General features: G+C 41.0%; 1 long non-coding RNA gene across 1 annotated transcript; it reads left to right on the top strand.

The window, feature by feature from the left end:
• The first annotated feature begins 7,164 nt into the window (after positions 1–7,164).
• Positions 7,165–7,945, top strand: LOC145134359 (uncharacterized). Its single transcript, XR_013719096.1, has 2 exons — positions 7,165–7,345; positions 7,798–7,945. It is a non-coding gene; the product is annotated as an uncharacterized LOC145134359 (long non-coding RNA).
• The last annotated feature ends 6,747 nt before the right edge of the window (positions 7,946–14,692 follow it).

Below are 14,692 nucleotides of genomic sequence, written 5' to 3'. Positions count from 1 at the left end.
GAAGTTTTCCTGTCCCGGCCTACTAAAAATAATATAATAAAAATAAAGTCAAAATTAGCCGACGAAATATAAACGAGAGTTGTAGAGCATAATCTCACCTACGCGTGGATATAAAGAACATTGAACACAGAGGTCGTATGCGAGAGTTATGATTTTCTGAAGTTCAAGGCACGCATCCCAAAGGACAAACTCCCCGCGTTCGGAAGGGGAACGCCCCGCGTTCATTACTTGGCTCCGGATTGGCCACGTCGATGCTGACTCAACCGGATAAGATATAATACTGGAACCCCGCTCCTACGCGACGCGTTCGAAGGGAACACCCAGCGTTCGGGGAACGCCCTACGTTCGAGGGCCAGACTCACCCTATAAATAGAAGTTGAGTCCAGCCATTTATGGTTGCCAAATTCTTTCCTCTCACTCCATATTACCTCGTTTTACGTGCAAAGTATACCCTCGAAGCCCCGCTATCATCTCGAGACCCGAAGCGAGTCCCGAAGCCCCGAAGATCCCGAGAAACAGAGTTCCCGAGCCGAAACTCTGCCCGCGAGAAGCCCGGTTTTTGTGAAGATCTCCCGGTTTCACCGAAGAATACTACTTTTAGAGCCGTAGTGCTGTCTGATCATCTTCTGATCAAGTGAGTGCATAGTCCCTTTCATATGCACGATTTTAATACAAGTATTGATGAACGTATTAGATATATGATATGAGTAAGTGTGTAGTTGCTTTCTATAATACGCATATATGAATTATACTCTATGAAATACGTGCTATGTGATTATATACTATTTGTTATGTGGTATGAGTATTGAATGAATATGTTATACAGGTTTAAGCTGTATGTAAACAAGTATATTTTATCTACAAATATGTTAGGTAGAACATGGATAGATAGTGATGTGTGATGCAATAAAAATGATGAGAGGCCTCGATGTGATTGTGATCTAGTCGTCCAGCAGAATATGGATGACGACCACAGACTTTTCTAGACAGTTCAGTGGAATGTTGGCAGGCTCATAACCTGTAGGTATAGTGAACTTGGGTGTTCATTTGCTGTATTCTATCCCCCTCATGGTTGCCTTAGGACATTCATTGTTGAGGAAACCCCTTTTGCAGTAGTGTCCGTCCCGATGAAAATCCTAGATTAGGTCCCTTGCAATAGTTGTTGTCATAGGGACGTAAAGTGAGGATAACGGGAATGGGTAATCGGGTTATTGTTGGTTGGTGAAATTAAATATAATTATTTATTATGGGTTGAAAACCCTATATTGTAACATCCGGATTTCCAGGTATCATAATTTAAATATTTGTTTTGAGATGAGAAGAGGGACTCGACGAGTTGACGCCTAAACTCGTCGAGTGGGATCGCGACTGATGACTCGGATTAATGAATGGACTCGACGAGTCGGGGAGTCGACTCGACGAGTCCGCGTTGTGGACAGAAACCCTAAATCTTTGGGCATGTGCCCTATTTAAAGGACCTTATGGCCTTCATTTGCGGCCACACACCCACTTGAGAAACCCTAACGAACCAGAGAGCATAGAGAGTGAGGGAAGGAGCTAATTACATCACCTTTAGTGCATTCTTGCAAGAAGGAAGGAGGGGATTCAAGCTAGGATGATTGAGGAGCTCATATCTACTATCACTTCACCAAAGGTTGCTGCTTGAGGTATGAATCCATGCCTATTTTCGTGTATATAGTAGATCTCATGAATCTAGGGTTTCTTTACCTCTTCTTTGGTTGGAATATGGGGCATGTGGAGTCCCATTGAGGAATAGACTTTAGATATGGACCTTGAGAGGTCCAGAGAGTCCCAATAATCCAGCTTTATGCAGTCCCATAAGAGTTTTGAGTCTAGGTTTCCATCTTAAGAGTTATTTCATCAAATAGAGCCATATGTGCGATGTATGAACATAAAGATGGGACCTTTACGTGACTTTTGGGTGTTAGAAGGTCAGATCTATAAGTTATAGAAATAGATCTGACCTCAGAAGGTCGTTTAAGCATTGTCATGGAGGAAACTCGCCGAGTCCATGAGAGGACTCGACGAGTCGGATCGTATTGCTCCGCGATTCGTGATCAGTGGTAACCCGTCGAGTGAAAGGTTAACTCGACGATTCGAGTGAGGCCTTAGGAGGATTCAGAGGACACGCATGGACTCGCCGAGTCACCCGAGTACACTCGACGAGTCTGGTCAAAATTGGACCATGGACTGGAGTTGACTTTCGTTGACTTTTAGGGTTTGGTCAACATTTGGACATTTGGACCATGGGGGGGGGGGGTAAAATGGTCTTTTCCCCTTCTGAGAGATTATAGGAAGGGATTAGTCTAGCCTATGAGAATCGTTGTTAATTAGAGGTAAATTACTTTATGTGATTAGGGGAAGGCTAGATCAGTATTTCGAGTTCGAGACTTTCCGAGGTTACCCAAGGTGAGTCTTCTCACTATACTTTACCTAGAATGGTAACTATGTGTGACCGGAAGGTCTTATGTATTTGTATGAGTTATGTGACTTATGTGATATGTTTACTGTGATATGTATATGCTGTATGAATTGGGCCGGAAGGCAAACAGAGTTGGGGCCGGAAGGCAAGGCATGGTAGGGCCGGAAGGTCTACCAGAGCTGTGGGACCGGAAGGTCCCACTGGGACACATGGACCGGAAGGTCATGCGATGCTATAGCCTCGAGAGGCTAATACGTGGATGTGGTATTTTGGGGAACTCACTAAGCATTTATGCTTACCGTGTTATGTGATTTGTGTTTCAGGTACTAGCGAGGATCGCGAGAAGGCGCCGACATGATTTGTACACACTAGCAGAGGATTTTGTAATTGAGATTCTGGGATATGTTCTACCGTGATAACATTTGATACACTTGAGTTTTGAGATGATTTATATGAGATATGTTATGTTTGAAAAATGAAAAATTGTTTTAAATTTTCATGTCGTTACAAGTTGGTATCAGAGCCTTGGTTTGAGGGATTCGGATGCACTTTCGGGCGTATCTGAACTCAAACTGAGGATTTGAGAAAATCTTTCATAAAAGAAACAATTTTTCTAAAAAGAGTAAGAGATCTTGAGAAAAGCAAAAAGGAGTAGTGTGTACAATCAGCCAGCGCCCGAACGGTGGTTTCCCAAAATACCCTTACATTATGTGTTATGAGATATTATGTGATGTGCTATGCATGCTAGTGTAGGCTAGGAAAATCATATCTTAGGACTAGGGTGGCCTGATATGTGATGCCTTAGCCTAAGAGTTTATGATGATGTGAGTTGCTTTGAGTGCATGTAGGTAGTAGAGAGTAGCTTGTGAGAAGTCTGCTTGAGAGTAGGCTGAATTCAGGGGGTATAGAGTACTTGCGAATTGGGATCATAGGAGGAGGACTTGGGGTAGATACGGATACGGTGTGGAAGGTAGTATTAGGCCCGTACTACTGAAAGCACCGGATCTGTAAACATCCCAAGTAAGAATCCTTAGGGTGCTAAGGAAAAAGTAGGAACGGTTGATCGAGTGTGAGTAATCTCGGTCGAGTCTCTGATTATTTTATATCATGTTTCAGAGGCATCATGGTGGGGACGTTCCACAACCCATGAGGCAGTGGTACCAGTGGTACTAGCGATGAGGAGATCTGTAGGATGATTCACGAGGAGGTGGCCGCAGCCATTCGAGCTGAGATACCGGAGATGTTTGGGTCTATCAAGACCACGCTGATCGAGACATTCGACGAGCGATATGCTGCTCTGACTGAGGCGGCTGCTGCTGCAGCCACTGCAGCTGTCGCTGCCGCGAGGCCACAGGGGGGTGACTCGTTGCTGTACCGAGAGTTCAACAACACGAAGCCACCAGAGTTTGACGGGACTCAGGATTCGATAACCGCGATGAGGTGGATCTCTGACATTGAGGGATGCTTCTACACATGTTCATGTCCTGAGCATCTGAGGGTTCGGTTCGCGATGAACCAGCTTTGCTTGGGAGCGAAGGACTGGTGGAAGTTTGTGACAACTGATTTCACTCCTGCAGAGCTCACTGCAGTGACTTGGGAGAGGTTCACCACTATGTTTCATGATGAGTATGTCCCTCCGGTGGAGAGGGAACGGTTAGCCCAGGAGTTCTTGTCTCTCAAGCAGGGGACCGAGTCTGTGACAGTGATTACGAGGATGTTTCATGAGAGGGCGCTGTTTTGCCCTAAGCACGTGTCTTCTGAGCAGGCATGAATGAGCCGATACTTGAGCATTTTGAGGAGGGAAATTCGCGAGTTCGTGGCGAACTCGTCATATCGGACATTTGCTGAGCTTCAGGCAAATGCCCGGAAGAGGGAGATTGAGCTAGAGAGGCCAGGGACGATGCGGAGTCTCAGAAGGGGGATAGGCGACCGGCACAGTCTCAGCCGGCAGCCAAGCAGCCAAAGCCCGCCGATTCGAGGATTGGAGGCCAGAAGGGCCGCACTTGTGGAAGTGCGGCAAGGGACATGAGGGGACTTGTCGGGTGGGTGCTTGCTACAAGTGTGGCAAGGAGGGGCATATAGCCAAGGATTGCCCCAAGGGGTTCATGGTTTGTTTCCACTGCAATCAGACTGGCCATCAGAAGGCCGAGTGCCCACAGTTGACGCAGGGACCAGCACAGGGATCTGCCCCTGTTGCTGCACGAGCTACAGAGACTCGGCCAGTGAAGGCCGAGGTTCCGAGGGCTCGCGGCAGAGCCTTTCAGTTGACTACGGAGGAGGTCCGCGCAGCACCCGATGTTGTGGCCGGTATGTATTCTGTTACTCATCCTGTTATTGAAAAATGTTATGCTTATATTATCATATGTATAGGTACTTTTCTTGTGAATTATGTACCTGCTTTGGTGTTATTTGACTCGGGTGCGAGTCGATCCTTCGTGTCGATAGCTTTTAGCCGTCACATTAGCATCCGACGAGAGTCGATGAGTCGACCTCTACGAGTTTCCATAGCCGACGAGCGCGCGGTTTATGCTGCTGATGTGATTCGGGGATGTATACTTGAGATTTTCGGTGGTGAGTTTCCGATAGACCTGGTACCAATGCGATGGGAGATGTCTGTGTCATCGTAGGCATGGACTGGTTGAGTCGATTCGGAGCGGTTATAGACTGCGAGCGTCAGTTGGTGACCATACGAGACCCTAGTGGGGGAGTGCTTACGGTGTACGACGAGGGTACTAGGTCAGGATCAGCCTTCTGTTCTGCGGCCCGAGCGAGACAGAGTTTACAGCAGGGTTGTATGGATTTCCTAGCGTATGTGATGGATACACGGGTTGCTGATGCCAGACTGAGTTCTGTTTCTGATGTGCCGGTAGTGTGTGAGTTTGCTGATGTTTTCCCCGAGGAGTTGTCGGGTGTGCCTCCTGAGAGGCAAGTGGAGTTCCGGATTGAACTGGTTCTGGGTGCGGCGCCGATTGCCAAGGCACCTTATCGCCTTGCGCCCCCAGAGATGTAGGAGTTATTCTCTCAGCTTTAGGAGCTACTGGGGAAGGGTTTTATTAGACCGAGTAGCTCGCCATGGGGAGCTCCGATCCTTTTTGTGAGAAAGAAGGATGGTTCACACCGGATGTGCATTGATTACCGGGAGTTGAACAAGTTGACGGTCAAGAACCGTTATCCACTACCGAGGATCGACGATCTGTTCGATCAGTTGCAGAGAGCATCTTGGTTTTCCAAGATAGACTTGAGTTCTGGATATCACCATATGAGGGTGCGTGATGACGATATCCAGAAGACGGCGTTCAGGACTCGTTATGGGCATTACGAGTTCGTGGTGATGCATTTTGGGCTCACCAATGCACCAGCAGCGTTCATGGATCTCATCAACCGAATATGCAGGCCGATGTTGGATCATTCGGTGATTGTGTTCATCGACGATATTCTAGTGTATTCGGTGATTAGTGTCTAAGTCCATAACTATACTTGGTATGTACTTGACCCGACTCGGCATGGTCCATTTGGGTTGCATGGCATCATGCATTTGTATAGACTAAAATGAGAGAAATAACACTTAAGGTTTAGTAATATATGATAAGTTCTAATATATTAATAAGATTATTTAATTAGTATTTATCAACAATTAATTTGGAATTAATTAAGTGATCAAAAGGAGACTAATTAAATATATGGGTTGATTGTGTAAATCATCCATACTTATATAGTGGGCTAATGCTCCATGGATTATCAAGTTGGGCTAAAACTCATAGGATGCTCCATGGTGTTTTTGTACCCATGGATCATGGAAATGAAAGGCCATGACAATTAGGGTTTACATGGTGTATGTAACATCCGTATTTTCAATAAACAATTAACCTGCTATATTTTACGACACCAATGATACATTATAAAATTTGGATATGTCGTAAAGTAACACCTATTATATATTGATAATATATCGTATTTAGATCTCATATCAATTTGGAATTATATTTATATATATGAAAGTTAAATCGAGAGATGATATTTGATATATGTTTAACCAAAATATATAATTAGGAAGTTAAACAATTATAAATTGAATATTATAATTATGTGAAGACCATAGAAAAAGAAAAAGTAAGTTTACGACATCAATTATCGATTATTAAAGTTAGATTGGTCGTAAAATCATATCTATTATATTTTAGAATTATGTCGTATAGAGTTCGAAAGATGTATAATTAATTAGAAAATATATTTGATCAAGGATAATATATATTAATGTGACAAGATAAATATTATGTATTATACTATGTTTAAGATGTTTAAGGTTAATACTGGTTAAAAAAAGAGAGGAAACGTTTATATATATATATATATATATATATATATATATATATATATATATAAAAGTTAGTAAATTATTGTTTTTAGTAAAAAAATAAAGTGTATGTATGTTATGTTTTATAATATATACATGTATCGGCTAAAACTTATTAAATTATTAATATAATTAATCATTTACAGATGCTAATAGAATATATATATATATATATATATATATATATATATATATATAATGAGAACATGTGATGAATAAGATGTGTACGTAGGCTTAAACATTATGGATAAGAATGTTCATATTTTACTCAAAATAAGATGAGTGGTATATAACGTGGCTTAATATGGTGAGTTCGTACAATATTTGGTGGCTTGATATGGTAAGATCGTACAATTTTGATAGAACGTCACCACAAAACATTGCAATATAAACAGACGCAATTACCATTGTGTATTTTACACTTCAAATCCATTTAAAGTTTTAAGAGTAAGAGGGAAATAATAAGATTTTCTGTTGAGTTAAGCCCACAACTTTCCGAGCTATACATCAATTAGAGGATTCGTGCTTGTTGTGCTTATCGTAATCAAGTGAGTTGTTTCACTATACTATCTATTATAATATATCTTCATGTATGTTAGGATAGGGAGCTATTAGAGTAAAAGTGTAATCTTTATGTGTTTTATGTTATTATACTCGAGTTATAGAGTAGAGCCGAAAATATAGTTTTTATATGCTTATTGTTACTATACTTGAACTAGTAGAATAAACGTAATCTCTATGTGTTTAAATGTTATTATATTTAAGTTAGTACGGTTAAGTTAGAGGTTGATGGCGGAACGGCGGCAGGTCACGAGCCTATAGACCCGTGTGTTGACGACGAAATGGCAAGCAGGCCGTAAGTCTAGATACACATTTTATTGGTGGATCGGCGAAAGGTCGTGAGCCATTGATTGTATGCATGTATATGTATTGTGATATATGGTATCTTGGGAAAACTCGCTAAGCTTCGGCTTACAGTTGTTGAATAACTATTTTTCAGGATGTTCTTCTGATCGTGGAAAGGCTCCAGCATGACTGTACTCGCATCGAAGAAATTAATAATGTTTTTAGACTTCCGCTAAAACTCTCTTTTATGTTTAATAAATGTATGACAATGATATTTCAATAAATATGGGCTTTTGGACATATTTTCTATATGTTTAAAAAAAATTGTGTTGAAAATCGGGACGTAACAAGTTGGTATCAGAGCCCTGGTTTGAGAGAATTGGATGAACACTTGTGTGATTCCAGACTCAAACTAACGATCTGAATAATTTTTATATATCTTTTGAAAGAATTTTATTCAAATGGAAAGGATGTGATGCGTACAGTCAGCCGGAGCTCAGAAATGAAAGTGATTCCCAATATATTCATATTGTTTATATTTGTTGATATATGAATTATTAGAAATGCATGCTAGTATAAGGGCTAAGGATCTTTAAAGGAGTTGCATTTTAAATTGTCTGATATCTAGTGTGCCTTGTAGCCCTAATGATTGCTTTTATGTGCTACTTGAAACCTGTGCTGATATCAATAGTTACTAAGTGTATGCTTTAAATGGTACCTAACTAAGATTTTCCGAAGAAATGTATTTTATTCACTTAAACCATTGGGATGTCATTGTCAATACAAAAACATAAGCATAAACAAAACTTACATTCATTTACACTAGTGATCTACTTCTCTTTTAATCTCTCAGTGTAAAGCAACTTCGTATCGATACCTGTGATACAAATAAACTGAGTGGGTCAGGCTTGGGAGCGTGGTGAGCATATAGGGTTTTCAACCCACAATAAATAAACTTATTCAGTTCTCAATCAATAAATTTATTAATTTCATCAACCAAAATAACCCTAATTACCCATTCCCATTATCCTCACTTTACGTCCCTAAAACAACTATCACAACGGACCTAGCCTAAGGATTATCACTAAGGGTGACAACATTGCTTTGGGGGTTCCTCAACAAGTTATGTCAAATAAAACAAACATCGGGGTGACAACATTGCTTTCCCTCAGCAAGTTATGTCAAACAAGACATCCTAACATAAAACAACCAACAAGGTGACAACATTGCTTTCCTTCAGCAATTTATGCCAAATAGGCACGAAGTCACATCGTCACCATGTGCTAGTCCATAGCTCTTATTCATCGACGGTATTTCCCACGGGAGTTCCCAACCCCCCCCCCCCCCCCCCCCGTAATACATGTCAATGGGTTTTCCATACATCTGATGAACATACTAAGGGGTTTTCCCCAGCCTTACTTGCCCTAAAGGCACTCATGAGGGGAATAAAGTACAACGAATGAACACTTAAGTCCATTAACACCTACAGGTTACGAGTCTGCTAGTGTTCCACAGACCGTCTAGAACAGTCCATGGTTGTCATCCCTACTCTGCTGAATGACGTGGGTCAACGTTGGGTAAGGGCTTTTCTCATATTGCACCACTCACGCCAACATCTGGGTAAAAGCTTTTCCCATATTTCACCACTCACTCTCAACTCATGATCTATATCACTGATCATCTCATCTATCCAACTCACCTTTCATCGCACACCCACTATTTAACTCATAATCTATATCACTAACTCATGAAGCTCGTCCGATCACTTCATAAAAGAACAAAGACTCCAAAGCTCTTCCAAATAAAAGTATAGGGAAAATACTGATAAAGTACTCGCGTACGCTCCCGTACCCCGACACGTAATAGTGTCAAAAAGAAGAACTAATGGATGAACACATAGTTCAAAAACACCTAATGAACATATAGTTCAAAAATACGTACCGATTATAAGTCTACTAACGTTCCACTGGACTATCTAAAATAGTCTGTGGCCGTTGTCTATACTCTGCTAGATGACTAGATCATCTTAAACATCGATACCTCTCATCACTTTTATTTCATCACACATCATCTAATTCATCTACCCATGTTTTACCCAACATATTTGTAGATAAAAATATATATACAGTTTAAAACTTGTATAAAACATCAATTCAACAGTCACCTCAAATAAACAATTAATATATTTACACATAGCACGTATTTTAAGGTAAATACTTAATATATATGTGTAAGGTGAAAGTGACTATACACTCACCTGATTTAATGAAAATCGGGCAGCGATTCGTTTCCTAAAACGATCGTTTCTAATAAAACCGGGAGTTTTATTGAGAAACCGGGCTCTGCGAAAGGTCGGGCTTCAAAACCGAAAAGATAAATTTTTCGGGCCTTCGGGCACTCCGGGGCGTGTTCCGGGCGTTGGAAATGATCTCGGGGCATCGGGGGAGGACAAAATGCTTAAAATACTGAAAAAGGGGTAAAAATGCCCATTTTCCAAAAGTAGCCGGAAGATCTCGCAAGCCTTCTATTTATAGGGTGAGATCCGAAGTCGGCCGAGAGAAAGGAGTCAGCACCGAGGACACGAGGCAGCAGGAGGCTCGGACACGTGGTCGGATCCGGAAGCGGACACGTCTCGTATGCAAGGGCTCGCCACCGAGGCACACGCGTCGGATCCTTATTGGATCGCTTCGGTCTCGTCAGCAGATCGGAACAAGAGCGACACGCGGCTTGCTTCGGTTGGGCCTCCCTTCGGTCGAATCAGAATCCGACACGCAGCTACTGTTCATGCGAGGGAAGGCGACACGTGGCTTCGCATGACTCACCAATTTCGGACACATGGCACTCTTTCAGCGAAGGTGACGTGGCAAAAACGTGACTATGTGAATTTTCTCGGTTTTCGCGCCAAAACTTCTAAAATCCATAACTTTCGCATACGAGTTCCGTTTTTGACGTTCTTTATATGCACGTGTAGGTAAAATTGCGCTCTACAACTTTCGTTTAGACTTCGTCGGCTAATTTTGACTTTAATTTTTATATTATTATTTTTAACAGACCGGGACAGGAAATCCGTTAAAAATTCATAACTTCTTCATCCGACGTCCGTTTTCGTCAGACTTTTTACCGTTGAGCTACTAATGATGAGACCTTCGATTCTCGCTTTGGTCGTGTCGGCTAAAAATCACTCGATCTAAAATTCGAGTTTTTAGCTGTCTACTGCTAAGCTGAAACTTCGAAAAATCATAACTTCCTCATACGAAGTCAGATTTGAGCGTTCTTTTTATACCTACTCTCGGTTTAACGAACACTACGAGTTTCCTTTACATCACCAAGGCTAAATAATAGTTTATCAAAAACTCACTTTTTACGACATTCGGCCCCGCGCCGGTTTTGTCGCGAAACTTCGACAAGTCATAACTTCTTCGTTATAACTCGGATTTCGACATTCTTTATATATCCGTAATCCTTGTCACGCCCACTACAAGTTTCTTAATAGATAAGGGCTTTATCTAAAATTTAATTTTTGACGCTCATTTTTATTCTTAATTATTTAAACCCTAATAATTAAGCATAAAACACATAAAACACATAATATTCACATAATTCCTTTTCATTTCTCCAAAATGAGTCACAAAGGTTAACCTAGACCATCATGTCAATATTAATGCCTAGCCTAGAAACACGGGCATTACAATTCTCTCCCCCTTAGAATGATTCCGTCCCCGGAATCACACATCAGCAAACAAATACGGGTAGCGACTCCTCATGTCACTCTCTGTTTCCCAGGTGAGATTTGGCCCATTCGTATTTTTCTAACACATAAGCACTAATTCGACCATTTTACTTCACAACTTCCTAGTCTTACGGTCAACGATTGCCTCAGGTTCTTTAATCAACCTCTTGTTTTCATCAAACCTTAATTCAGAAATGGGAATTATGTCGGGCACATCTCCCGTAAATTTTCTCAAATAACACACATAAAAGGTATTATGAATACCCTCCAGTTCTTCCGGTAATTCTAGCTCGTAAGATTGATTCCCGATTCTCAGAAGAACTTTAAATGGTCCAATAAGCCTTGGACTCAATTTTCCCCTTCTACCAAACCTTATAAGTCCCTTCCACGGCGAGACTTTAAGTAAAACCGAATCTCCAACTTCAAATGATATCAGTTGTCTTTTCTTGTCAGCATAGCTCTCTTGAGCAGCTAACATCCTTTCCCTAATTACTTTCAACTTTTTAGCAGTCCGATGGACTATTTCAAGTCCCATAAACTGCTTTTCCCAGCTTCCAGTCAACATGACAGCATTCGACACTTTTCCCCATACAAAGCGTGATAAGGTGTCATCTTGATGCTTGAGTGGAAACTATTACTATAGGAAAATTCTACTAGAGGTAAGTGTTTACCCCAGTTACCTTGGAATTCCAGGGTACATGCTCTCAGCATATCCTCCAATGTTTGAATTGTTCGTTAACTCTTACCATCGGTTTGTGGATGGTAAGTTGTATTTAAACACAACTTGGTACCCAATTCCTCTTATAGACTCCTCCAAAATCTTGAGGTAAAACGGCTGTCACGATCGGATACAATCGTTAACGAAACACCGTGAAGCCTCACACTTTCCTTCACATAAGAATTCGCAAGTTTATCCATAGACCATTTCTCGTTGGCTGCTATGAAATGCGCACTCTTAGTGAAGCAATCAACGACCACCCAAATCATGTCGTGACCGTTCCTTGTTCTAGGCAGTTTAGTCACAAAATCCATAGTGATACCTTCCCATTTACCCATGGGTACATGTAAAGGATCTAAACTCCCATATGGTTTCTGATGTTGTGCCTTAACCCTAGCACAAGTTACACACTCAGCCACATACTTAGCAACATCGAGCTTCACCATCGGCCACCAGTAATAGGGTTTTAGATCCCTATACACTTTTGCACTGCCGGGATGAATCGAGTACATGGTTTTGTGAGCTTCTTCCATCAGAAGACCTCTTACTCCTCCCATCTTTAAGGCAAATACTACCACTACCAACTCCAGATCAGGAGTGGGGTAGTTCTTTTCATGCTCCTTCAATTGCCTCAATGCATACGCTATCACTTTATCCCTTTGGGTCAGAACACAACCTAGCCCAACTTCTTTAACAACGAACGCGATACTTCTATTGATCGCTTTGATCAGCCTTTACTTCAATTTGGCTTAAGTCAACTACTACATCGAACTTGGTTCTCTGAACCACGTAACAAACTCATCGTAGTCGGACTCAATTTGATATGACCACTAGGGTCGGAATAACAATCATCTTCTTAGTCATTACCGAAACGATGGTAACAACAGACTAGAATAAGACAGAATCAATTACGAGTTCCTTGGTAACCTTGTGACTTTCCCTGATCCAAGTGTGAGTCCTGTGCTTCCAGTAGTATAGATCTCTACTACTATTCACACCTACTCATACTCGTCCCAAGTACTGTCTCGCAGTCCCCAAGTCCTAAAATCACAAAAAAATTTAACACATATGAATGTGTCCAATTAATCATAGAATTTTCCGAGACTCTACTAGGACTTCTTCCATGACTATCTTCAATCAATTCTACTTCAACTTGGTTGGTGATGGAAATTCCAGACGATGGGACAACTTCAAGAATTACACCAACCATTCATCATCCTGCCAATCGGAGGTGTACTTCAGACGTACCGTACCCCTCTAAACGTTTTGTTATTTTATTAGACATATTCTAAAGGCAAGATACCACTCTTATGATATCTTCTGATAGGTATCATTCACTATCATAAGCTTTTCATTTCCTCCATCTACTCAATTCTCTACGAGTCTTCACCATAATGTTTTGTACACCCAAGCAAACGTTCGGTGTACCGGGCGAGAATTTAAGATAAGAAAGCTTTATTTACGATAGACGTATAAATCTCCTTATCACTCCGAAACGTTTACATGTTAGTTCTAATATCGTAATCGTACGCTTAGAATCCTACACACATAAGGTTTCCAGATCCGGTCGGCAACAGACCATAGATCCGAACAAATAATGGCATATATGGCAAACATATAGCATTTAGCACATAAAAACATTTTAGGCATCTTTCCTAAAATAAACTTGTGCTCGTGTCTAAAATATGGTAGACACTCATCTCATAATCATCACTTAGCATTCTAAGTTTAAGTCTAGAAATCCTACAATTTCTTAGTTCGCTTAAACTAATGCTCTGATACCAACTGTGACATCCCCAATTTCACGGCCAGAAAAGACCGATTTCGTTTATGCTTTTTAAAATAATTTCAGAGTAATCATTTGATTAAAAGTGTTGCGGAATTTATTCCTAGAAAAACATAATAAATACGTTATCAAATCATTTCCGAAGAAATGTATTTTATTCACTTAAACCATTGGTATGTCATTGTCAATACAAAAACATAAGCATAAACAAAATTTACATTAATTTACACTAGTGATCTACTTCTCTTTTAATCTCTCAGTGTAAAGCAACTTCGTATCGATACCTGTGATACAAATAAACTGAGTGGGTCAGGCTTGGGAGCCTGGTGAGCATATAGGGTTTTCAACCCACAATAAATAAACTTATTAAGTTCTCAATCAATAAATTTATTAATTTCATCAACCAAAATAACCATAATTACCCATTCCCATTATCCTCACTTTACGTCCCTAAAACAACTATCACAAGGGACCTAGCCTAAGGATTATCACTAAGGGTGACAACATTGCTTTGGGGGTTCCTCAGCAAGTTATGTCAAATAAAACAAACATCGGGGTGACAACATTGCTTTCCCTCAGCAAGTTACGTCAAACAAGACATCCTAACATAAAACAACCAACAAGGTGACAACATTGTTTTCCTTCAGCAATTTATGTCAAATAGGCACGAAGTCACATCGTCACCATGTGCTAGTCCATAGCTCTTATTCATCGACGGTATTTCCCACGGGAGTTCCCCCCCCCCCCCCCCCCGCAATACATGTCAATGGGTTTTCCATACAGCTGATGAACATACTAAGGGGTTTTCCCCAGCC

Source organism: Lactuca virosa, chromosome 8 (genome assembly GCF_052849685.1).
Source record: "Lactuca virosa cultivar CGN04683 chromosome 8, Lactuca_virosa_CGN04683_v6, whole genome shotgun sequence".
In the NCBI taxonomy this organism is placed as follows: domain Eukaryota; kingdom Viridiplantae; phylum Streptophyta; class Magnoliopsida; order Asterales; family Asteraceae; genus Lactuca; species Lactuca virosa.
The sequence above is the reverse complement of the archived record's forward strand: the minus strand, read 5'-3'. Positions and strand labels throughout refer to the sequence as shown.